The sequence below is a fragment of the Ruditapes philippinarum genome, unplaced genomic scaffold (assembly GCF_026571515.1).
Source record: "Ruditapes philippinarum isolate M1 unplaced genomic scaffold, ASM2657151v2 ctg3959_1_1_1_1, whole genome shotgun sequence".
NCBI lineage: Eukaryota > Metazoa > Mollusca > Bivalvia > Venerida > Veneridae > Ruditapes > Ruditapes philippinarum.
This window is the reverse complement of record NW_026866347.1, coordinates 61616-76604: the sequence shown is the minus strand read 5'-3', so window position 1 is coordinate 76604 and position 14989 is coordinate 61616. Positions and strand designations below refer to the sequence as shown.

General features: G+C 31.1%; 1 long non-coding RNA gene across 1 annotated transcript; it reads right to left on the bottom strand.

Annotated features, from left to right (window-relative positions):
• Positions 1-778: 778 nt before the first annotated feature.
• LOC132732223 (uncharacterized) lies at positions 779-3980 on the bottom strand. Its single transcript, XR_009625994.1, has 3 exons — positions 3865-3980; positions 1289-1370; positions 779-830 (listed from the first exon to the last, which is right to left on the bottom strand). It is a non-coding gene; the product is annotated as an uncharacterized LOC132732223 (long non-coding RNA).
• Between the last annotated feature and the right edge of the window lie 11009 nt (positions 3981-14989).

Below are 14989 nucleotides of genomic sequence, written 5' to 3'. Positions count from 1 at the left end.
TGATACATGTATTTGCATTGAAGACTTGATTGTGTGTAGTCGCGCCCTAAGAGTTATGTCGGGTTTCTTTACGAACATGATATAGCTAAAACTGATTAAAAGGACATTAAATGTAAGAGGTTGCCTGCAGTGGAAAGATATAAAGGTCTAACACATTTGAAGACAACAGTAGATATAACCTTATTCGAGATATTACTGACAAAAGTGAATAAAGCAAAATATATATGACAATAAAGTTTTCTATTACAATGAACATGCGGGTTTATTATTTGTTAATTTGTTACTTATCTTAATTATTATTGAGAGTAGCGAAACAAATGAACTTTCCCCCAACTCATATTCGTTAAATGAAAAAATTTTTGAATAAAAAAAAGGGAAATTGGAAAAAGGGGAAGGGAGGGTGGTTTAAATGATAGGTGGAAAAGGTTTTTCTCCCTCTAAAAAAAAGTCAAAAAATTTGTTTGGAAAAAACCATCTTTTTTTATTTAAAAAAATTTTTACAAAAAAGGGGGTTTCTTTCACAAAACCGGGTCTAGTAAAACATATGAGAAAATTTAATAAAAATTAGGAAGGTTTTTTGGGGGGAAAAAATAAATTTACAATAAAAATTTTTGAAAGGGGGGGAACCAACCCCAAAGGGACTCGGCTAGTTTAAAGATTTTTTGGGCAAAAAATTTATTTTAAAAAGATAGGAATCATTTACAAGTTTTCCTACTCCCCCCAGTTTACTTTGGGTCCATCTAAACGTGTATATTTCTTTTAAAATTCTCTTCAGCTTTAAACCTCTGGGATATCTGTATTTCTTGTACATATTTTACAATCTCATCCGCCTGATTAAACATATGTATGCAAAACAATATAATGTAAGCAAACTTGCTAGTTATTTCAGATGCGTCTCTTATCATGCAGACAAAACAAAAAAAAAATATTTATTTTTTCTGACAAAGTTAAACAAAATGTATTTTGTCTAAAGATAAATGGAATGTTGAGTTTAGTTGGTAGACAAGAATATTCGTTAAGCAAATAATTAACTTAAGGTGAACATTGTTTAATGTATTAATGCACTTTAATTAAATTCTGCTTTGTTACAAAACAAGGAACTTATTTACAAGCACACGATCAAAATCTTTGAAAGCGTGTTCTAGCATAGGTTTAATTGAGTCATGAGGAAATAATATTTTTTAATTAATCTGTTTTACACCTTTAGTGTAATTTGCATTATTAACCAAGATATCATGATGATGTCATTTTGTTTAAGTTAAGAACTTATAATGGAACATGTACTCACCATTTCAATTTTTTTCAGGAGGTGCACGGCCGTTTATAGTCAAACTTTTATCTAGTGCAGTAAGCATTCAGCATTCTATAACCTGCAAATTATAAAACAAACATTTTTAATGTAATTCATTGAGATTCAACAAAACAGATCCTACTTTCAATTGAAATTTGCGAAGATTTCTCTTTCGGCTTTGGTTCAAAGTACAATATGCCAATTCAAGATTAAGGGTGAATGTATTGTTCAAAGTTAAGATAACTTTAAATGTTGCTATAATTCTTTTCCAATTTCAAGGCTTGGTCATGTTTATAATAAAAAACCCTTCTTAATCACAGAATGAGCTTTATTGTTAACATTCAATTGATAAACTGAGTTGGGCAGTCCTTTTACATATCAGGCAGTTTATATATTTTATCATGAACAGTTTCCATTACTTGTATCAATTATTGATCAATAACCAGTATAATAATCAATATTTTTTAATGTATGTATATACTCAGCTCAAATGGACAACGAAACACTGAGCACAATGTTATTTTGATTCTAATGAATATTAAAACAAATGTTTTATTGTTAATTTACTGACAGCTTTATATCCTTTAAACCCCAAAAGGAAGACAATTATATAGATTTATTGTTTACAACATATCAGTGATATAATTCACAGGCAGTTTTATGTATACATTCTCTTATTAATACCATTGACTTAAAGTACCATTTTAAATAAAAACATAAGTATAAAAACATAAGTAATGTAAAACATAAATGATAAAGGTATTAATTAACAACCTTAATGGAAGAGTTACTTCCTTTACCGGATGTGACGTAAATGGGGGATACAAAGTTCAATGTGTACCTCCGGTTTTGAAAATGAATATTGTTTAAGTTTGAGCAATTAAGACAGTGATGAATTAAATTTTATCTCACCTTTGTAAAGTCAAAATATATTTACGTGACAAAGCTAGATTCTGAGATATTTTTGTTCTGGGTCATCATCTCGCTTCTGGTAGAGGTGAGATATTGCCTATACACAAAAGAACCCCAACAATATCTCGTCGGGTAGAACAAATAATTGGACTAACCTTTGTAAGGTCTATGTCAACAATTGAGAACATAATAATTATTGGCGACGCCGGTGAACGTCGTCGTCTCTTATGGAATGCTTTTTATTTTGGCCTATGAAAGGAGCTGTTATTATATAGAGGATATTTGTTTGTTTGTGTGTAAGATGAAATTTTATTTCATCGAGTGGGCTTTAAAAACTGTATTCTCACGAGTGGCGTAGCCACGAGTGAGAATACTGTTTTTAAAGTTCACGAGATGAAATAAAATTACATCTTACACAACAAACAAACAAATTTTCTTTTTATTTTATGCTAAAAAAACAAGTTTAAACGAAATTTCCATAATATTAACATAAATATTAAAATCTGTTTCCCCATTGAGAGCCTCATTTCGTGCGAATTTCTCATTAAAAACAAAGAAGTCTTGAGCTGAAAAATAAGTCCGATATTCAACATTAAATGACAGTGATATTATTTATTTTGTTTAAAAAATATGAATGATCGCTTGTTTTAATAATAAAAACAAAACTATTCGTGTAGGAGAAAATTCCAACCATCCATCCATATTTCTGTTACTTACTGCGAATTTATATTAGACCTGGCTTTGTTAAATGTAAGCGGCAGCCATTTTTTAAAGTTGTGTATTTCACGGGAGGAAAATAATTGTGTTTGATTCAGAGGGATATCATTTTGGAATTGTTAGTCATACACCTTTTTAAAAGAAAGAAAACATATTTCAGGATTGAAACAGACAAAAATAAGTGTTGACAGATGTGAAAACATGAAAAAAGCAGCTATGAAAATGAAAGACTTGGAACTTGCTCGGAATGCTGGGTGGTTTACTTGTTCTACGAGCTGTAGCTGTCATTGCTTTTCAATTTTTCATAAAGCATACGGCAGTTATTACTCGTAGGATACTTTAATATGCCCAAATGTCATCAAGAGCAGTTTGCATGTGGAAGGAATGTATTTTTCAGACTGTAAAAATGAAACAAAAAATTTAGAGACGAAATTTGGTGATTGGAATTTGAATGAATAGAAGTAAGTTTTCTTCTTTTTATTACTTTTGACGTTTAAGGTATTTATCAATTTCAGCTTTGCTTTTTCTTTAAACAGCCTGACATTGTCAGAATTGTCAGCAAAAATAAAATTGAGGTACCACATGGGGAAAATCTTAAAAAAGTAGTTTCGTCATTGAAAAAAGTGAAATTATATTTTGATAATTTTCACTGTGAAATTACCAAATATAATTTTCACGGATAAATCAGTAATCCATTGAAAAGCATAAAATAAAAGCAGTTAATGTCATATTGTGTTAATTAGTTTTATTTTGATTCTTAAAAATCAAGTAAACAAATATGTTGTTATATTTGTATTGAATAACTTTTGTACAATTAAATGTTTTTCGAATTATTTGCGTGTTAAAACAAATGAGAAGAAAGTACATATTCAAGCAAATTTTAAAACTTATCCAACTAATTACTATTTTTGTGAAATGGTTAAATTTAACTTATATTTACTCACATATTTTACTGTTTTCTTTCCATCACAATATTTCACGAGAATAAAACAACACAGAGTCCCACTTGGCTGATATAGCGGTAATTAAGTCAAAAGCAAATATGGAGAATAGCCTGGACTATGTAAGGTCACGCTGAAACTTTATCTTCGGTGTAGTGTATTTTTAGGAAAATATTAACATCAGATTATAATTTTCAGATCTTAATGAATTTTCTACATATATCAAGAAAAAAAGAAAGAAAAGAAAGAAAAAAAAAGGAAATATTTATAACTTAATTATCTAAATTTCTAGAGTTTTATATTTATTTGAGTTTTCAGTTCATTTATTTTGTTTTGTAATATGGTCTGTTTTGAAACAATGCGAATAACCTTCATTTTATACAAAGGGTCATTATTCGATATTAGAACTACCAGTAGACATATACACCTTCAAGTTGCTGAGCAAATATTTGGGGCTAATTTAAATTTAAGGTGAGAACTAAAGAGATGTTATTTAATTTGACTTTGGTATAAACTGATAAGTCGCAACGATTGGAATATCTTTTCTTTTGTAAAAACTTCATTAACGAGATCATTTACTGTTTCAAGGATTATTACCTGGTCAGTTATTAAGAAATAAAATCAAAATTTAAATTGATAATCATGATAAGTTATCAAAGTAACACTTTGTGCACATGAAAAAAATTGACTATAATAAGACAACGGTATATTAAACAGGTTTAAATGTTACAAAGGAGTACTCATAAGTATTTGACACTTAAACTTAAATAATAAATGTTGTTAAAGCAGAGATATCAACAACAACAATATCTGAAATTTACTATCAAGATTACTGTGTCTTTAGAATTGAACATGATGTTAGGAATGTCAGTTTCGTTTATGTAAAGCAACTAACAAAAATCCTTGAACCAGTTTTCCAACTCATTAACTGTTAAAATTGCATAAAGAATATAAGACAGAAGCTGAAACTACTTTGTTACAGAGTCTAGCAATTTCAAAGTATCATAAATTGAGTACAGCTTGCAGTTTACCCATGATACTCACAAGAAATTAACCAAAATCATAAAATAATGTTCAGAACCAAATTACTACCCAGCACCTACTAACAAATGATAGTGTACACAGGTGTTTCATAGTAATTCAGTTCTGAAAGTTTTACCATTATTGACAGAATTCTATTACGCAACCTATGTGCATATGTGCATGAACTGCATTTCTCTATTTCGAACTGAGAAAAGTTCCGTCTATAAACTTCAACAAAGGATGATAAGAAAACGTCAAATATATAAAAAAATCATTAAAAGAATTATTCTCTAAAGGAAGAAGCAAAATTAGTTAAGAAATGCAATATTGAGAAATAAACAGAACAAAGCATTTTACTGTAACCTAATGAACCTCATTACCTGTAATAAACAACAAATAAAACAAAAGGTAATTCTAAAGGATTATCTGCTCCAATAACAAGTGTGATATTTACAGCATACATGCAGTATCAGGAAATAGTCTTGAAATAAATATAAAAAATAATGAAATAATGATTGTCATTGCATATAGCATTAATCAAAGATTATTGAGATACTGGTAAAAACGTCAATCCATTTTCATTTCAAGTTATACAAGAACTGATGATAAAAAATACTTGTGAGGTGTTACATTCAGGAAAATGATATAAAAAAGAAAATTTGTTTTGAATATTTTATAATAAACAATAATCATCTGACAAAGTAAGATCAATAAAGATATTTAATATGTAAAAAAAATGTATTTACAAAATGTATGATTACCAAGTTACATACAGACTATATCGATGAGATTATCTTAAATACAAGCTGATATATGTGTTAATGAGAGAATAGTGCTGAAGAGGAGAAACACTTGGCTTCTGAATAAATCAATGTTCAATGTGAATAACCAATTACAAAATAAGAATACTATTATGTCGACAATCAGAAGGCACAACTACCATTTGGATGATTCAGACACTGACCGACTTTTTTGTTTCAATGATCTCCCTGTAATAAAAAAAAACTGATATGAATGGTTACCTGCTGTACATAATTGTTTGAAGATTCAAGCTAATTCTGTATCTCCTGGAAATTGTTTACTTCAAGTGTTATGACGTGATGCTCCTTTTATTGCTTTTGTTTTGTGCATTCTAACCTAAAACAGATGCCCACAAGTCTTTAGCGTAAATATTTATCTGAAAGTCTTCATAGAAACGAAGATATACCCTTTTTTGCTTTAATCCTCGTTGTGAGCACCATAACATCGTTGTGAGCAAGACAAGCGCAGTGCGTGTATGGTTTTAATATGTAATTCAGATGGTGAAAATATAATTTTCAATCTACCACAGCAATTAAAACGTTTTTGCACAGCAGCGTTTCTTTGCAAGACGTTGTGCTTACCCCAAAGGGAGGCATATTAGTTTTGAACTGTCCGTCTGTCAGTCCGTCAATCTGTCCGAAAACCTTAACATTGGCCATAACTTCCTTATTAGTAAACGGATTTGATTCATATTTGAACACAACATCCCTTAGCACAAGACCTTCCTACGGACCTGTCTTTTTTTACCTTGGCCCCTGAATGGCCTTTACCTTGAAGGTCAAATTGTCCAAAAACATTTTAAGATTGGCCATAATGTCCTGGCATAATGTTTAGGCACAACACATCTTTGGACAAGGCCTTTCAGCTATCCTATATTCTTTTGACCTTGACCCCTGAATGACCTTCACCTTGAAGGTCAAATTGTCCAAAAACTTAAAAATTGGTCATAACTTCCTTATTAGCATACGGATTCTACTCATATTTTGAAACAACACCCCTTTAGGCAAGACCTTCAAACTGATCTGTATTTTTTTTACCTTGTACCCAAAATGACCTTCTAGAACATCCAAAAACTTTAACATTGGTCATAACTTCTTTATAAGTAAGTGGAATTAATTCATATTTGGACACAATGCCCCTTTGGACAAGACCTTCCAACTGACCTATATTTATTTCACCTTGACCTTGAATGACCTTCACATTGAAGATCTAATTGTCCAAAAACAAATAATATATTTGGTCCATAAATCAAAGGACAAAGCACCACTTCAGGGGCATTGTCAACTTACCGTGATAGTTCCTGTTTTACATAACTTGGTCAGTCTTCAGCTCAGGATAAACACATGTATGTGTGTATCACACAGATTGTGAAATTGTTGAAATATCATAAACGCCCCGTGATGTTCACTCGTGCCACACTAGAGTATACGAAATAAAATAGCGATTTACCTCCACTGATTAGTTCTTCTGTTAATCTGATGACTTGTGAATATGAAGAATAATTTTCAAAAAAGAAGACCTATTGCAAAGAAAAACTATTGTACGAAAACGTTTTGATTGCTTTTGGTAGATTGAAAATTGTATTCTTGCCATTTGAATTACATATTAAAACCAGACTAGCACTGCGCTTGTCTTGCTCACAACGAGGTTTTGGTGCTCACAACGAGGATTAAAGCAAAAAAAGGTATATCTTCGTTTCTATGAAGACTTTCAGATAATAATTTACGCTAAAGACTTGTGGGCATCTGTTTTAGGTTAGAATGCACAAAACGTCACCAGAATCGACGTTTTCAATGTTAAATTAGGTCCAAAGAGAAGTTGTCTCCATTTTTCCTGCCCCCCCGGGGACTGTGCCCCACGGACCAAACAAAGTCCACCAACAGGAAATTTGTCTTTCATGTGCTTTACTGGGGAAAACAAAATGCTAGCTAACTGCTTTTTCGATTTTTTTAAAAAATTTGTCTTAATTTTTCAAAAATTATGAAAAACCCCCTTTTTTTGTGTCCACGTTAAAAAGATGGGGGGCTCACAACGAGGAACGAACGTTTGCCCACAACATTTTGACCGATGGACATTTTTCACTCGTTGTGAGTTAAACGGGCGTGTTTCTTGTGAAGATCTCGAGTAATTCAAATTAAAGGACCAGCAAAGGTACACACAGTTACAATGATACAGAACATGTAATTGATCTGCATTGTAAAAAAAAATGACAAAAAAGCAACACAATGGCTGGATTAACAACGCGAAGGTCACTGACCATCTGTAGAAATAAAACATTATGGCTGCAAAACTGGATGCGTTGTTGTTCCTGTTGTATGTAGAGGGAGTGACCATGATCAACTGGAAGATGTGATTTCCAGTTACATGTGTAAAACTGTATTCTTCAAATGTATTGCCAATTCACATGTTCACATCTGGAGAGAAAACAATTTACTTTCTTGTCTATCATTGTGTTTACTGGAAATTGTACAGCTTCATAAGGACTTTTATTCTAAACACGATGACATCGATCAAGAAATAGCCATGTTATTTAATAGTAATCCTGAAATATATTCATTTGTCTTAACTGGACATATATAACTTGAGATGAAGCCGGGGACCATGATCACCACATTTAATGCCAATTAGTGCCACTCCTCTACTGTTGATAATATTGCACAGATTACTGTTGCACACAAGCTAGCATGGTGTGCAACAGTAGACTGGCGAGCAACCCACATACAGACTGTTGCGCAATACAAACATAAGTTCTAAAAACATAAAGGTACATGTTTACTCCATAGCATAACTATTTGTCCGACAATGCGATTTAGTACAGCGTATACATTGTACTTGCATAGAATAAATACATTTGTGCTATTTATGGTATACAAGATCGATACACTCATTTTTGTTTGACAATTCTTTAAAATATTGAAAAACAGAATTCCTAAAGAAAGCCTAACACTGCAAAATTGAAAATGGTGCAAACTAAGTTGGATTGAGCCTGTTCATGGACATTACTGGAAAGTGCAAGTTACCGTCCACGCCCCCTAGCACTGGCTTAAGCAGACATGAAATGGTAAACTTTTGAATTTAGAATTTTGAAGCATCCGCAGGTGTGTTCATACGGCGGATATCATGGAACCTTCAATTTGACACAGTAGGGCCATTCCATGAATAGCGGCGTATGGTCCCCAAGTAATAAAACTAAAACCTATTAACAGCAGAAAAATAATCTGAGAAAATCCCTTTTCCACCTTTACAAAATATAACTAAAACAATTTGAACCAAGTAACCTGTATATTGATAAAGCAGTAATGAATCTGATATTTTGGCAACTTCGAGATGCTGAAGGGCTAAAATGTGTAGTTTACGCGACCTTTTGTTGCGCGTCTTTTACATATCTAGAGGAAAGCCGATTCTTCACTGGCTTGCAACATTTAGCTGCGTGACCTTACCTAATTTGGAATGAGGAATGATCATATCTAAAAATAACTGACCAATGACATAGACTGTGAATATGACGTATTGAGTGAAAAAGATAACCAGCTAAAAGAATGTTGGCCAGATATACCATCCTAAAACCGATACTCCTTGTAAAGGACTAGTTTCAAATTTCACAATATTGTAGCTGTTATGCTATTGGGAGTTATGATAATCACGTAGACTTTACAAAATACTGATATAACACAAACACGTGTTAACTCTAAAAGATGTAGATTTATTCTCCTAACATAGACAGGCTAGACATGTTACTGAGCTTGCGCAATATCTGTAAATTTATGATATAGCAACAGCTGATATTACTACCTCTCCCTTCTTTAAAAAATTAAGTTGTGCATTAATATACCATCATCATACAAATACTAAATAGTTCATGACTTAATTTTATTTTTTAACAATCTTTTATTTTTTGTAAAATTTTAAAGCATTTAATATCTCTCCATGAATATGAATTTCCATGCTTTTAAACCATTGTTTGTCACAGTTTCACTTTTTGACCACTGCGTGTTCGATAAGATGAATATTTGTCTACATTTTTGTCCGGGTTCATAGTATGGGAACGGCTGAATTAATTACGTTCCGACATTTAGGATGTGAATCGGATGTTGCATTATTTCCTGTAATTAACAGAGATGAGGGATCTTGCTCATATTTGGTGATATCTGGTTCAAATGATTCTGCAGAGTTTGCATAGTTTCCCCGGGTTGTGTGGAGAAAACGCCTTTTTCGTCTGTAATCTGAATTATCCTCATTTATTACACCGTATGACATGTCACTTTCAAATGGATGATCACGGCTGGTTCCTATTTGAATTCTGCACGAATCGCCCACATTTAACTTGGGGGAGGTTTTGACCCTTTATCGTAATATAATTGTTGGATCAGTTTGCTATTTCTCATTTTCTAAATTGCAGAATTATTATTTATTTTTCAGGGAGTAATTGTTTCTCAGTTGTAGGTAGAATAGATTTTAACCTTCTTCCCATTAATAATTGGGCAGGTGAATAGCCGCAACTGGGTGGAGTGTTTCTATACTGTGAGAATAGTCGATTGTACTAGCTTAACATCTCGTCATTATGATTTTAGCTTTAGACACCATTTTTCAATAAAGCCATTTGATTGACTATGTACTGGGGAGGATGCCACGTGATAAAAATTTCAATCTGTTGCAAACTTTGCAAATTAAGCAGAGAAGAACTTTGGGCCTTGTCACTTTTCAAACAGTCAATTTGACCAACACGAGTAAAGTGAACTTTTAATCTGTGTACAACTGTGATACTTTCCGTGTCGTGTAACCAGTCTACTTTAAAATGTTTACTGTACATGTCGGCCGTAATGAGATCGTTTTTAATGACCAGAGAGTAAATATCGCAAGCTATGTTTTGTTAAAGAGACTCTTTTACATTAGAGTGCCTATGTGTTAAAAATAACCGGCAATCTTTAAACAATTTGGGCCCCTCCGTTTAAGTGACCCTCTTCCAAATTTTAGTCCCGTTTCAACGGTTTTAACGGGGTAAATTTGGGTTTGATCAAATTTTAATGTGCTTTTTAGGGGAAAATTTTTTTATCACTGTTAAAAAAAAGGAAAGGTTTTATTCTATTTTTAGGGGTCACCCCTTTTCTGAAAAGGGGCCCGGGGCCCCTTTTGAAATTTTGTGCATCCATGTACCTCCCAACCCCATACCACCCATTATTTTATATGTTAAAACAAAATCTGGAAAATGGTTTACTGACAAACTTTTGTTTTAAAAATGTATCGGGGTAATGGGGAAAATTTCGCCTCTTCATGGGAAAGAAAAACAATGTCTTTAAATGTTATAACAGGTGAAATTTCGTAAAAGCTTGCTGAAACCCTTTTCAAATGCCCTCATTATTGGTACAGTTCCATGTAAAGTCTACGTCTTTTTTAGCAGGTCCATCATAGGACTAACTATATCTGACAGTATGGAGCTACACTTTGCCAGATGATATGTACTCATGCCGACAGAGTTTTTAACTCAGCTATGTTTTTTATTGGGGGTCAATACCTATAATAATTTAGTCATACAAACTCAATATTACCTCATACAGACTGGGACAATAACGTTGCTTTATTGTTCAGTAATTTTCACATATCAGCCATCAAAACTATATGAAAGACTTCTTCTACAAGACAACGTTTGAAGTAAGTTAATTTTATGTTTGATTTATTTCATCTTTCTTTGCTTTAAGATATCCCCGGGAGATGCTTTGGTAGTTTAGCGCGGAGGAAGGTAGTCTAGTACTGGTGAAACTCTCCAGGAACGATGGTTAGGAAACTACCCGCCTATATGACTGAAATACTGTTGGGAAAAGGCGTAAAATGAAACAAACAAACAAACAAGATATCTTTTACAAATATATATTTAAACATTTAAGTAAAATGGGTACGTATCTCACATATTTTTCACAGATTTTACCCTACTGCTAAATTTATTTAATTACACTCCTTTAAAAATTTACATGGAACCTAATGTCTTAGGAATTTTAACAGTGATACTAACCCGTGATAAGCCTCTGACACAAGTACTAGGAGTCTCACGAGGCTTTTGAAGTAAGCTATAAACTACTGCAGGCTTGCTTTAAAATATTCACTTTGATCTCGCTCCAATTTATAATAAACATATCCAAAAATGAGAATATTTTTGTAAACTAAAAGAAAGCAGAAAACATAGTTCTGGTGAGATAAAAGCCTGCTACCTACATCTATAATTGTGGCATATACAAGGAAATTTGAAAATTCAGCAACGAAAATTAATTTAATCATAAGCTGAAAGGAAGTTTAAAGAAAACAATATTTTATGTTAAAAGAAAAAATGTAAGCATTTTCAATGTAAATACTTTGTATAAAAATGTAATGTATTTTTAGGAATGATGTTCTAGTATTTTATCTATATTTATAAGGCATGACATTTAAATGTATCTTATTGTTTCATTCAGTTTTGTAATCATCCTTATTTAAAGTGACATTTTGCCCACGTGAGAGTAAATGATCAAACAGTTAAAAAGTGACATTTGCCATAATTGCCATCACTTTTTTACGATTGAAAAAAGTCAATAATTAACTTGACAAAATAAATATGTCTACAAATATCATTCAGAATGTATCTGTTTTGTTAAATTCTTTTATTAAGATTTTGGCTGTCTCTTTATAACTTATATAGTTTTAATGTTATTGTATACACAATTTTCATTATCAGCTATTAGACAATTACCATTCATTATAATAGCCAATGTTTTGAAATCTTTTTTTTTTTGCATCAACCATGGTCAAAATATATCATATGATTATTAGATAGTACAAATTGACTAAGAATTCCCCAACATATACATTAATGTAATTACCAAGGGTTTTATTATATCATTTAGACAGGGACAATTACGCTGTTTAATTTTAAAAGTCATCTTAATATAAAGGAGTTCTTATTGTCATTCAATTACTTTTGAAGTAAGTTAATTTTAATGTTTCATCCTTTTTTGTTGCTAGTGTTTCCCTCTTTTTTCAAGAGCTTATATATATATATTTTTTAGAATATTATTAAGAGATATCAAAATGAGACAAATAAGTCCATCTCGTTTACCTTTAATTGGTAGTAAGAATTAGTAACCATTATGAAAGCCACAAGGAAATCGATTATGAAATTGAATGTGTTTATGCATAAAGAGATAAAGGACACAATAAGCTTAAAATCCTACTACTAGCCCAATGACAATTTTAACAACCATAGTCATTTCTAGTTCGATATGATACAAAATTATTCATTAACACATATGAATATTATCATATTTCCTAAAATTATCATAATCACCAAGTTTAAGTTATTTGGTATTGTCTAAAGGCTAATTATTGAAAGAAAATGGTTTTCACATTCAAGGTCCCCGTGAACTTGACGTTCATTCATGGGCCACATGAACAGTAAAGTTATTCTACAAAATGAAGTTGATTATTCTATTAAGTTTGGAGGCTGTGGGTCAATTGGTTATTTTGGAACAAAGCAAAATGGGCTACCTACCGAGCAACATATCAAGCTAAATTTGCAAAACAACGGGAAAATAGCTAAACAATCAACTACATTGTATATACTGAATGCATTTATTATGTACTGTGTATGATTATGAATAAAATATGTGTAAACTAAACAATCAACTATAAATAAGACATGCATGCCGGAGATTAATTTGCCTGTCAAAGTACTATATTAAAATAATACAATGGAAACAAATATTGACATATTACAATACTTTTTAAAATAACTAAATGCAATTCACTCAGCACTACAGTGTCCATTTAATTAAGGACTGCCTCTGATCATAAAAAATAATTCATTGAAAGCGAAATATTGTCTTATATAAACATTGTACATAATGAAAATTAAAAAGATAGAAATGTGGTAAAAAACCTTCTATAAACTGTTATGTTTGTCTTATGTATCCTTGTTTTTATTATCAAAATACAACATACTTTTAGATTATTATAATAAATAGCTAGAAAGTTGTAAAAATGTAAATACATTAATATAAACTCAGTAATCATTGTGATATGTTTGCTTGTTTAAGTCGTTAAAATACAAAATACTTTACGATTGAACGTTGTCTTGTTATTATTTCACACTTACTTCTGAAAATAAAATTCAGGGTTCAGCCTATTTTACAATATTTTACTATTATTGACCACATGCCATGTACTGTATTTCTATTTTTAAAACTGAGAAAAGTTTTATTAACCACAAAAATGGAAGATATAAATGTCAGATAAATAAAAAAAATCATAAAAAGGGTTATCTTTTTAAGATTGAAAAAGAAAGATACCAAAAATTCCTGAAAGCTGTTGAAATCTGCAGACCTCATTACCTGTAACTTACAGCATATATAAACAGAAGCTTTTTACTACTGACCATTGTTTTTTCAAGAAATAAAAAAAACTTTAAAAGTATTAACAAGTTTCTGATCATAAAAAGATGAATTAAAGAAAAAAAGGAAGAAAAAAAACCCCGAAAAATAAATACTAATTCATACTTTGTTAAGCTATAAATATTGAACAAGAACTTGATAATAAAGAAAATTATAGATGATAATACTTATAAGATGTATCATTAAGGTAATTGTGTTGGGGAAAAAATACAAAAAATAATAAGCTCTTGTATTAGTTAGTTATACATTCATTCCTATATAAATATATTTTAACTAAATGGCTCTCCAGTTGGGACCAACTTTGACCCCCCAGAGGCATGATTTATATAACTTTTGTTAAGGACCACAAAATGATGCTTCATGTCAAATATCTAAGCTCTGGTCATTGCAGATTCTTATGAGATTATTACAAAAAAATCATTTTAAAGACAATTTTAGCTTTTTTAGCTCCTGTCATATTGAAATTTCACATCGTATTCAATGGCTCACTAGTCAATAATGTATATTATTCAACGATTATTTTACAATAATTTAAATTTAAGAAAAAATAAGCCCAATGCCAGTAATTCGTAAAATAGACTGGTCGTTTTCTAGAACTTAGAAAAGTTTTATCAACTTTGACAAAGGGAGATAACAATTGTAAGATATATAAACATTCATAAAAGAGTTATCTTATTAAGAGGATTAAAATTGTTTAAGAAAACCGAATATTCAAGATTCACATTTTCGAATTAAATAACAAATTGCTTAACTGTAACCTACTCAACCCCATTACCTATAACAAAGACGGTATATTCAATCAAAAGGACATTTTAAAAAATCTGTATTAATAACAAGTGTAATATTTAGAGTTTTAGAAAATAAATAGTATCAAATTAATCAATCATGGT